Source organism: Magnolia sinica, chromosome 1 (assembly GCF_029962835.1).
Source record: "Magnolia sinica isolate HGM2019 chromosome 1, MsV1, whole genome shotgun sequence".
In the NCBI taxonomy this organism is placed as follows: Eukaryota; Viridiplantae; Streptophyta; class Magnoliopsida; order Magnoliales; family Magnoliaceae; genus Magnolia; species Magnolia sinica.
Window position 1 is genome coordinate 40884041 of NC_080573.1, and position 12170 is coordinate 40896210.

The window sequence follows — 12170 nt, forward strand, 5'->3', positions numbered from 1 at the left end:
AGATGACACATTCAGGTTGCAACATATTTGAATGTGGGTCATACCATTGTTATTTAGATTAAGCATGAATTCAACAGATATGTGTACTCGTTTTGCAACAGATCCAATACATATGAATGGTTAAGATATGTGCACTCATCGTTCAAGAGATCTACACATGAGGAATTAGAAAAACTAAAAAATAGTTGCTGCGGATTGGCTGATATGTGTATACGTGCTAACATGTGTACAAAAGCCATGTGTACAGAAGCCAAACATGAGTTCAAAACAACATGTGTACTAAAGCCATGTGTACTAAAGCCATGGTAACTTCTGCTAAACACGTGTGATATACATCAACCCATCTGTTTCACACAGCAGCTAGGTATTTGAATTTGAGAGGCACTACTAACATATGTGATATATACGTGTACATCAGTCGACATGTGAACACACGTGTACACTTGCACATTGACCAAGTGCTTATTTTTCTTCTCTAGCATAAATCCAAGCTCATCAGATGGATGGACGGTTTGGATTCAACACATATCTTGTGATGAGATCTGTGTTATACATGGATCAGATCCACATGTGCAGCTGATGTATATATACCCACATGTGTTATAGTACAATACGTCAGCTATGCCCATATGTGCGGCTGATGTTTTGCACAGAACAATATGTGTATAGCCAACAATATCGAAGCTTGTATGGTTTAGATGGTGGTTCCCTCATGTTTAATTTGTTCGGCCCACCAAAAGCTTGTATGTTGCATATCAGCCAACACGTGTACTGTACGTGTACATCAGTCAACACGTGTACACATGTGTATAGCAGAAGCTATCTCCCAGTATAATATGTGTACACTTGCAGATTAGCCAACACGTGTACACACATGTACAGATTAGCCATTGCATGTACAGCCAACATGTGTACTGTGTACAAAACAACACGTGTATAGATTAACATGTGTACAGTATGACAGTTTTGATACAACTTATACCATTGTATCCATTGGTCATGATGGACGGTTTGGATACAACTTATGCCATTGCACAACACAGCAATATAGCACAGCAATGTTGGTATTTCAATACAACTACTCTTGTTCATACCTCATCTGCCTCTATTGTTGGTAGTATTGTATTTTAATACAACAACTAATGTTGGTATAATGCACATCAGGTGTACAGAAGCTATATATACGTGTAGTCCATTGGGATATCAAAACCATCTTTGCTGAAAAGATGGTTTAGATACCACAGTTCTTTAATCTAAAAAGTTCATGTAGTGGGCCACACTATGCCTAGCCAACAAAATGGACGGTTTGGATACATCTTATACCATGATATCAAAACCACGTGTGGTGGACGTCAATATAACTGGTGTGATGAGCATCATGCAAGTTTCAGTGGATATTTTGTGAGATGTACAACAACTTTCATAACGTGAGATGTGTTTTAATGGTGTAGTTTAATACAATAACTACAACAACTCTCATAATGTGAGATGTGTTTTAATACAACAACATCAGCCAATTTGATCCCCACATGTGCATCAGATATGGCATGATGTACACCAGCCAATATGACCCTCCACGTGTACGAAAACTATATCTGTGATGTATACTCATGGGTACATTACGTGGACCAATCCATAAACCAACAAAATGGTACGTATAATGTGTATGTAAACATAATCGGGCTTATATACATATGACATATGTGAATACAAAAAACTAATCCACCGTACACATGCTGATTCGATACCATTTGAAAAACATTGATTCTAGTCCAAAAAAAAGGTTGGGCCACTTACCTTTTTAGATGAAAATAATCGGAGATCCGCCGTTGAATGCTTTGATACCACTGTAGTGAAGCGCGGAAGGTGAGCCCTCAAGATCTGATGGTCTACACGATGTTTAGAACCTTTACAAAGCAGAAGATTGACTCTCCAATGGCCTGCCTATCTGCTACTGGAGCAGATGAAACTATTCACACCTCTGATCCTACGGTATAGTGGCCCCGGATTGCGATCTATGGATCAGATCGTTCCAAGGACAAGTTAAAATGGGCAAACTATAGTACACATTATATCTTTCTGTATACTCTCGATTTTTCGTATATGATATTATACATGCGAGAGAGAGCGCATCCCTTTTTATAGGAAATGAGGGAGAGATCGGATGAGATAGGATGAAACCATATTATCCGGTCAAATCCCTATCTCTTATCATGTTTCAAATTCAAAGTTGAATTTTGAAATCTCAACCAAATGGAAAAGGCCGGAGAAAGCCTAAACATGTGGGACCCACCCACTAGTGATTGCTCACCAGTGGGCCCCACTGGCCTACGTCCAACACTTACTAGCTTACACGGATTACTCACTTGAAGGAGAGAGGCCGTATTGAATTTGCGCATATCTATAGGGAAGGGAATGCCCCTGCTGATGCCTTGGCCCATCAAGGGAGCAATTCCTAACTCTTGTCCATTTATGTTACTCTATCGGAGCTTCCTCCTCATATCCAAGGTTTTCTTTTTCTTGATAAATTGGGGCTGGGGACAATTAGAGAGGTTAAATAGTGGCTGGGTTTGTTGTTTTCTGTTTTCTAGATATGATAGGTTTTCCTGGATCTTTTCAACTATGAATCCTCGAATTCAGACTCTTGTAATCCGTTTATACATCAATGAAATTCAGTTCTCCAAAAAAAAAAAAAAATAACTCTCACACAATCATATTATATTCTCAAGCGCAAATAGTTCATCAACTGTATCACATTTAGGGATTTACTGACTCTTTTTTAAAATTTATGTGTTTTTTAAGAATTTGTTGGCGCTTTTTCAGGATTTACCGGGGACCAGTAGAAGCACTGAAAAGGCCGCTAGCCGCCGGCAAAGGATTTAGCGATGCCCCATTTTTCGGTGTTTGTCTAGCCACCACAATAACTTTTACCGGTGTTTTTTTTTTTAAAAAAAAAAAAAAAAAAAAAAAAAACTTTTACTAGCATTTTTTTACTACCGGTGAAGGTCATTTTTTCTTTAAGACCTAAGAATTTCTATTTTTTTTCTTTTCGATTATTTCTTTTGAGGGATTTAAATAAATGAATATTGAAAATTGAATATGTAAAAATAAACTATAATCTTTGTCAAAATAAACAACCCTGTTACATTCTCAACCGGAACCACATCAAGTATCACATAAACATATCACATCTTTAAGTGCAACCACATCACATAGTCCATCAATCGTATCACAATCTCAAGTGGAACAACCACATCACATTGTCACACAATCATATCATATCCTCAAGTGCAACATCATCATATAGTCCATCAACTATTTCACATTCTCAACAATAACATCATCACACTATCACACTACCATATCACATTCTCAAGCGTAACATCATCACGTAGTCCATCAACCGTATCACATTCTCAAGTGGAATCGCATCACGCTGTCACACAACCATATCATATCCTCAAATGCAATCATCACATAGTCCATCAACCATATCACATTCTTAAGTGGATATACCTCATCAAACTATCACACAACTATATCATATCCTCAAGTGCAACCCCATCACATAATTCATAAATCGTATTACATTTTTAAGTTGATATACTCACACTATCACACAACCATATCATATCCTTAAGTACAACCTCATCATAAAACCCATCAACCATATCATATTCTCAAGTGTAACAATATCACACTATCACCCAACCATATCATATCCTCAAGTGTAACCTCTTCACATAGTTCGACCTCCTCACATAGTTCATCAACCGTATCACATTCTCAAGTGGAGCCACATCATACTCTCACACAACCATATCATAAATCCTCAAGTACAATCTCATCACATAGTCTATCAACCATATCACATTCTCAAGTGAAACTACTTTACATTGTCATACAATTATATCATATCCTCAAATTTAACATCATCATATAATCATTCAAACATATTACATTATTCAATTTGGAACCACTTCACAATGTCACACAACCATATCATATCCTAAAGTGCAACATAATCACATAGTTCATCAACCGTATCATATTCTCAAGTGTAACTGCATCGTACTATCACACAATCATATTATATCCTCAAGTGCAACCTCATCACATAGTCCATCAACCGTATCACATTATCAAGTGAAACCACTCCACACTTTCACACAACCATATCATATCCTCAAGTCCCTTTCCTTGTAGTGTTTTGAAGTTGTGCATAAATTTAGTATTAGAAACGATGAGCATTTAATTATGTAATTTGTTACGTCTCTCTAAGAGAGTATAACTTGCTCAAATTTACTATATACATATAAAAAAAAGAGGAGAATGTGATACGGAAAAAAACTCATGGGAAACCTTTCCTTGCCTTGTAGGCTTTCAAAGAGATGTTCATTAACCGTGCATCAATTGAGATTAGTTAGGATGCCTCCGCACAGCGTCAGAGGGTTTTCAGAGAGTGTGGGGCCCACTCATCTTGTACACGCCATCAAATTCATAAAAAGGGTTTACCCTATCAGCTATACAAATTAATGTAGTAGTTTTCCTGCTAAGTATTTTTCATGCTAGCACATTACAAAATGTCAATTTCTCTATTCCTTTTGTTCTCTTTGTAAATCCATTTGTTCCGGGACAGGAAGCTAATTAAAGCTTGATGTGAGTTCATTTTGCTAATATGGACTGAAAATTTACAATCCCTTTTAGAGCATTTCCTTGGTGCAAACCATCTTTACCACTATGAGTAGAGACCCTCAATCACACCTTATCTTTAAGTGGACCTTAGACCATAATAGCCCATAACTCTTACATTGTGATGAACAGATGTCCAGGAAAGACCTTGCATTTTTTGAAGCTGAAAATGAAGTGTAAAAGAAAATATAAATACTAGAAGTTAGCTCGGTTGCTGTTGAAGATTAACTGGGAATTGATTGTATTGAGTAGTACAAGTTGCATTTGTATAAGTGACCTATTGTCTCCATTGTATTGCTGAAAATTGAAATTATTCCATGTTAGATTTGCATTTATACATCCACAATCATTCTCTTTTGGACAGACATTTGGGTCCACTAGTAAGTTCAACTTAATGGAATCTTTTGAAAGGCTACGGATAAAAGTTGTAGCTAAATACCTATGGCTATAGTTTTAGTTCGTAGCACGACCGTAGTCGTAGGTGCCGTACCAAGAGGTCTAAAACATATAGCTACGGATTTAAACCATAGCCATAGAATACAATAGCTATAGATATAATCCGTAGCAATTATTTCTGTAGCGAAAAGTTCCTATAGATACGGATAGTATTTGTAGCTAAAAGTAGTGCTGGATCCATAGCTATATGCCGAATTTAATAACAGCTACGGTTGTCAGATTACAAGATACGGTCAATATTCATAGCTGTTTCCTACATTTTAAAAAAATTATAACCCTTCATTTATTCAATTACCACCTGCATAATCATTCATTCATTCATTCAATTACAATCATTCATTCAATTAATTACAATTACAATTACAATAATGTTGAAAATACAATTCTTGGTGAGTCTGTGTGCACTCGCATACATTTTGGTTTAGAGAACTTATCACTTGCTACAACTTGTTCAAATCATGAAGATCTTGCCCCAAGTAAATATTCTACAGTTAGGTTTAGAGAATTGACAGATCATTTCTTCACTTCTTCCCCTCAGGCTGCCAAGAGCTCCTCAACGCTCCCTGGCTCTCCAAACCACCCAAGCTAATCAACAATCAAGTGTTAGATTGTTACACCCACCACGATGGATCACCACCACTCCCTTCTCATATAATTCATGACAGACCGTCTTCACAGATCTCGTTTTGCAGACATTGCAAGTGAAGACCATGGCTAGATAATGCCGCTTGGATGTTTTCAAGTTGGACATGGCTGTGTACTCAACAGAACCATCCTTACCATTTGATTCGATTGAATCAGAAATTTCCAATGGTTTTGAATCATTAGAGCAAGTCCTGTGGTCCTCAGCAATTCTATCGGCCTCGCCTGTCAAACATGGTAGCGTCTAGATCCCTCTTCTGGCTGTGTTTACCTGACAATATGTAGTTGTGCCTGTGCCCAAGAGAGTAACTGGAGAGGGAAGAAATAACAGCCATTCCAATCCTGCCACAAGAAAAGAAATTTATATGAAATTGATTTGGTGATTAGGCAACTCACAGAACAAAACAACATCACCTCAAAAAGGTTAAAGATGCAAACGGGAGATATCTCCCCATCAGAAACAATACATGATACAGGACAGGTCATAAAGAGATGCTAAAGAAATCAAGAATCAAACAGGAGCAAGTACAACTCAAGAATAGCAGCCTAATGTGGGTAGAATATAGATGACCTACAAAACTTAGTTCCCGATTTTCCAACCGCATTCAACTACAAAATAGAGAAAGAGCATTTGCCACACCAACACAACTATGAAATTCTTATAAAAAGTTTATCCATGGATGGTCAAAATTAATTACTTTGACTTTTTTTTTTTTAAATTTGATCTAGCTATATATTTTTTATAGCCACTAATATTGTGGTAATGATCAGCCAATCAATGTGATCATCCAAAGGCATATGCAACCAAAGTTGAGTGCCATATGAAGGACATTTTAGATCCATGATTCAAACCTTCATAGTTGATGTGACTATCAATTTTGATGTTCATCATTAGCCAGGTTAGATCATCCAATGATAGTGAGGACATGAAAAATTACTTAAATTTGATATAGGCCATACATTTTGGCAGCTACTGATTTTGTGTTGATGATCAACCAATCAAAGTGATCATCCAAAGGGATATGAAATCAAAATTGCCATATAACGAACAATTCAGATCCATGAATAAAACCTTTATAGCTGATTTTGATTGTCAATTTTGATGGTCATCATTAGCTAGTATGGATCATCTAATAAAAGCAGTTATTAGAGAAATTGATTTCTATAGTTGCTTTGACTGTCAGTTTTAATGGTCATTGCTAGCTGGTTTGGATCATCCAATGAAAGTGATTATTTAAGGACATGAAAATTTGATGTGGCCCTCCCTCCCTCCCTCCCAACATAGGCATTGCATCAAATTAATCAAATCAGAAACTCTCATATAGAGAAAGGACCAAATCACAAGGATTTAGCTAACCTTCGGTGTTGGTGAAATATATTGAATTTGTCTAACTTTCCAATAAACTCCCAAAAAATAAGAAAAATGAAGAAAAGATGCCCACAGATTAGAAATACGAGGACAAAACAGACACTCCAGCAGAAAAGTTCCACCAACAGACTGCATGCATATCACATCTAGTTTTCCGACTACTTCAAAAGAAATAGTAAAGCATTCTCAGATTGATTCAAGTAAGAAAGAAAGATCCGGTTACCTGCTCTCATGTGCAGCCAATGATCTTACCATTGCTAGTACATGTTGCCGAGCTCGCCCACGTGATTGGACATAACTACGAACTGTTTTTGGCAAGTCAAAATGGATCACACAGGAGCAGTTATGCATATCAATTTCCTCTTCGGCCACGTCAGGGGGGAAAATCACCTGGAATCATTTTTAAGGATTTTGCTAGAACTTGAACACCAGTAAGAAAAACTGCATTAACATAAGCTCCCAGAGAAAGTTGCCGGTTATTTTACAATTACTAGTATTGACAACATTTTCTGCAAAATAAACCGTGAACCAACTTCCCAGGAACTGTGGGCCAACAACAAGATAGTATTATTAGTTTGAGTATTGATAAGAAAATCGAGTATGTGAACATACATGCCATGTTATGTGTGTACAGGTGTCAAGTTCTACATGGGACATGGAACTTGGTCATGCCAACTTCCAAAAAGAAAGTTCTCAGTTATGGCTGTGTTGATGTACACTTTATGTTATTTTTAACAGGTTTGAAAAGTAGAGTATGGGCAATTTCTGAAATGTCTAAAAACGAAGGTAGAAAATAAAACAAACTTTTGACAGTAATTAATTAATTCAAAGGTATATAGTCTACATGATGGAAAAGAATGCAGGTGAATGAGAAAAAGAACATAACACAAGAGGGCCTTGCCCATCTACATGGCTGCAACGAGCTAATATATACATTGCTAGTTAAGAATATGTAAGATCTTACAATCAAATATTTTCCAAATGTGGGATACCATCTTTTCTTTTGGATGGGACCAATGGGCACAACAAGAGAATCGGACAAATAAAAGATATTATATTTTATTGACCAATGAAGAGCAATAAAAAAAGTAATGAGCAACTTAAAATTGAAACGGCAACCTTGGATTGTGTAGCATACTACCATTGATGCAGTGTCTTTAAAGTACCAATACCCAACTGTCAAATCCACATCAATACATGATTAATCTAAAAAGCAAAAAAAGAAAAAGAAGCTTTCCTATCTAATTACTCACTAGCTTGGTGTGTTGTAAAGGTAATGGTGGCAACCGTTACACATTAGGGGATCATAACGGCTGTTATGAAAAAAAAGACCCATTATGGGGCATATACAAGTTTTTTGGTTTTTTTCCTATTAGAGAGAGAGAGAGAGAGAGAGAGAGAGAGAGAGAGAGAGAGGAACAAAAGAAAATTTTACTCCAAAGATTCAAAGTCTTAATGTTGTGAAGTAACCTATAGTTGATCATGATATCATGAAAATAGAAGGGTTTTTTTTTTTTTTTGAGACATTTTAATTTTAAAAATAAATAAATGAATTGCTAATGGAAGTGAGCTTACCATAGTGGGCCTTTTAAGATGGCCTTCTTTCGTTCTAAAATGTAGATCCTCACATTCTTCCTGCGACCACAAACATGCAACAAAGAACAATTTTAAGAGATGGTGCTTGCATGGGCATTGATATGTACTAGTTCTAGTGATTTATCATAGACAGATTCTACAACCTAATGTCGTCAAGTACAAAAGAGCAATAAAAATCTGCAAACATATCTGATAGTAGGCTTAAAAACCCACAACATGATAAAGATATGGTTGTATGACAATGTGATGTGGTTACACTTGAGGATATGATATGGTTGATGGACTATGTGATTGCACTTAAGCGCATGACATGGTTGAGATGATAGTGTGATGTGATTCCAATTGAGAATAAGATACAGTTGATGGACTATATAATGAGGTTGCACTTGAGGATGCATATGATATGGTTGTGTAATAGTGTGATGTGGTTCCACTTGAGAATGTGAAACACTTTATGGACTGTGTGATGAGGTTGCACTTAAGGATATGATATGGTTGTGTGACAGTATGGTGTGAGGGATCCACTTGAGAATGTAATACAATTGATAAACTATATGATGAGGTTGCACTTGAGGATATGATATAGATGTGTAGGTGTGGAGTGATTTCACTTAGAAATATGAAAAGTTGAAAATTATCCAAATACATAAGAAAAAAATTGCTCCAAGTGGTCTACTACTAACTTGGTCAATACGGCTAACTATCTCCAGCCGCTTTGTCCACACATCGTTTCAACTAAGTAGCATTGGAACCCATCTTGAACGGTTACTGCCAAAGTCTCCATCTGCAAGTATAAGAAAACAAACATGTAAAGAAGTGAGTCAAACAAGACATAATGTTCATATAAAGAGAATGATCATCTCTTAAGAATTCAACCAATGCAAAGAAAAGCAATCAACCTTGAGATTTAGTCATGTAGCCTGATGCACCAATCAGACAATTTAGGATAGGATGTTTCTTTGGAACTACTACCACCGACACTGCTGGCCGCTGCTAGATTAGCACAACATTTCTGATAATCGGGTGTGTCTTCAATCTCTCCTTGTACTCTTCCATCTCATACATAAATCTTTCCTTATCCCTAACACCTTTCTCCCGATAAACATGAAATTCAAAAGTTGTGTGCTGAGAATATAAAATATCAGTATCAACGCACAAAGAAGCCAGCCCCAAAAGCCAAAATTAATATTGGTATTGTACAAAATGATAGGGTAGCCTGCTGGCCGAGTTGAGCCAAGCTGAGCCAAGCTTGACTCGGTTCACAGCAGGCTAGCTGAGCCAAGCTCAACTCGGTTCAGCTCGTGTATAGCTCTAGTTCCCATGCTGCCTTTGGATCTCCAGGATTTTTATTTGGGTGCACCAACGTTGCCTACCATACAAATACAAAGTACTAAATAATGTTTGGACAGACAACCAGATTACTGAATAACATACATAGTTGGTCCACCTAAACAACCTTTAGTTACATCCTAACATGTAAGAGATCCTCCACAACTGAGTTAATTAATTCAACTGAGATATGAGAATTGAGAGTAACAAAATCAGTGCATTTATGCAATTACTAAAAAAAAATCCAACTTGTCCTATTTTTAATTTTTAATTTTTTTTATTGAATTCTATTGAATCTACCTAGTAGAATTCCCTGTTGATTTTGATTTTTCAAACATAGGTTAACCATGCTATAAATCAACTTGACATAAAAAAGCTCTAAGCAATATGTGAATGAAATGGCAGCATTGACGCCAATAAAAAAACAAATAGCTGAATGAAATGGTAGTATTGATGTGAGAACAAAGCACATATCTTTTTTCTTGAAGCTCTTGCAAGTTGCAATGGCCTTTCTCGATCTAGCAAGGAAGATGGAAACCAGCAGGACTGATGCAGAATTTTGAAAACTGAACAACAAAATTTGGAAAAAAGAAACATGAGACAAAAGGAAAAATCTCCAGGCCCATAAACAACACTAGTCATTAGTCATTCCAAAAATGCACAATGGATTCTCCAAGTAACCCAGCCCTTTTGGCCCAACATCCAAGGTTGGCATGCTGCTGCGTGACCCACATTGACACTTGCGTGCGGCATTTGTAGCATAAAAATTGTGGGCCACAACACTGAGAACAATGAGGGAGATGTCCATCATAAGTTTGTGTTTGAGGCTTTGGATGAGTTGATTTTTAAGATGTACAATGATACTAGATGGACTGAGTGGCTGCCACATCTACAAGTCATTGGGCCCAGCAGAACTGAGGTGTTTTAGCCTCTGCTTACAATAACCAAACCGGTCGTGTTTCCTATCAATCATAACCACTTTGCAGGCTCTTGATCATATGGCTAGGATCTTCTGATCAAGATAACAGGTGGGGAAGGGCAATCAATGGGAGGCCCCACCTATCCAACAGTCCTCATATGTCAAGGCAGAGTCCATCAACAAGAGCAAAGACTAACCTCCATTACACATACTCTTGATAGGATGGCTAGGATCATCCGATCAGGATGATACAGGGGCCAATCCAACCATCCTTGTTCACCAGAGGCCTGGCCCACCATCCAGGGCAAACTTCAAAGGAGTGCGCAACTCCGCAGGCCAAGTCAAATAGCTACTAAATTACAAAGAATAATGAGAAAATTCCGACATTCAATCATCAAGCTATCCTGAAACTCAAAGTCGATTAAACTGCGATGAATGCAAGTACAATATTCGAAATAAGAACTACGATGGATGCAAATACAATATTCGAAATAAGAACGGAACGGAATTGGAATTTAGAACGGATGGGTGTGGAATTTTCATTTTCCATACACCAGGTGTCGCTCGAGGGTAATGGATGCCAGAGGAGATAAGCATGCGCCGCTTGCCATCGATGATCAAAGCTCTGTGATCGTAGCTCACGTTGAAAGGCTTGAAGAATTCAGCGCAGATTGCGATTCGCAGAATCGCAGTAAGAACGAGAAATTCCAATACCCTTCGAAAATCTGCCTCTCTCTTTCTCTCTCTCTAATGGCTTGTTTGGAAAATGCGGGTTAACTCACAGTAATGACTGGAAGTGGGTCTTTGGGAAGAGCCCTCCCTTCCCGTTTTCTTTTTCTAGTTTTTTTTTTTTTTTTTCCTTTGTTTTTTTATAGAGTCGGGATCCTCTGTTATCAGGTCAACAGAGAATTCCTGTTACCCTAATGGTTGAGTCCGGATCCTCTGTTACCAGGTAAACAGGGATTTCCTGTTACCCTAATCCTCATTGGTCCACGTCACCACTCACTTAAAAAAATAAAAAAAATGAAAGAAAGCAGCGGACGCCAAACCATTATAAAAAAGAGTCCGGATCCTCTGTTATCAAGTCAACAGAGAATTCCTGATACCCAAATTCTCATTGGTCCACGTCACCACTCACTAAAAATATAAAAAATATAAAAAACAGCT

General features: G+C 37.3%; 1 long non-coding RNA gene across 3 annotated transcripts; it reads right to left on the bottom strand.

The window, feature by feature from the left end:
• Positions 1 to 5489: 5489 nt before the first annotated feature.
• On the bottom strand, positions 5490 to 11853 carry LOC131246706 (uncharacterized). Of its 3 annotated transcripts, XR_009171476.1 has the most exons (6): positions 11556 to 11853; positions 9655 to 10630; positions 9402 to 9539; positions 8735 to 8794; positions 7383 to 8472; positions 5490 to 6132 (listed from the first exon to the last, which is right to left on the bottom strand). It is a non-coding gene; the product is annotated as an uncharacterized LOC131246706 (long non-coding RNA). The 3 variants fall into 3 exon arrangements; XR_009171477.1 differs by lacking the exon at positions 7383 to 8472 and having other exon boundaries at positions 5495 to 6132; XR_009171475.1 differs by lacking the exon at positions 7383 to 8472 and having other exon boundaries at positions 5492 to 6132; positions 8735 to 9539.
• Between the last annotated feature and the right edge of the window lie 317 nt (positions 11854 to 12170).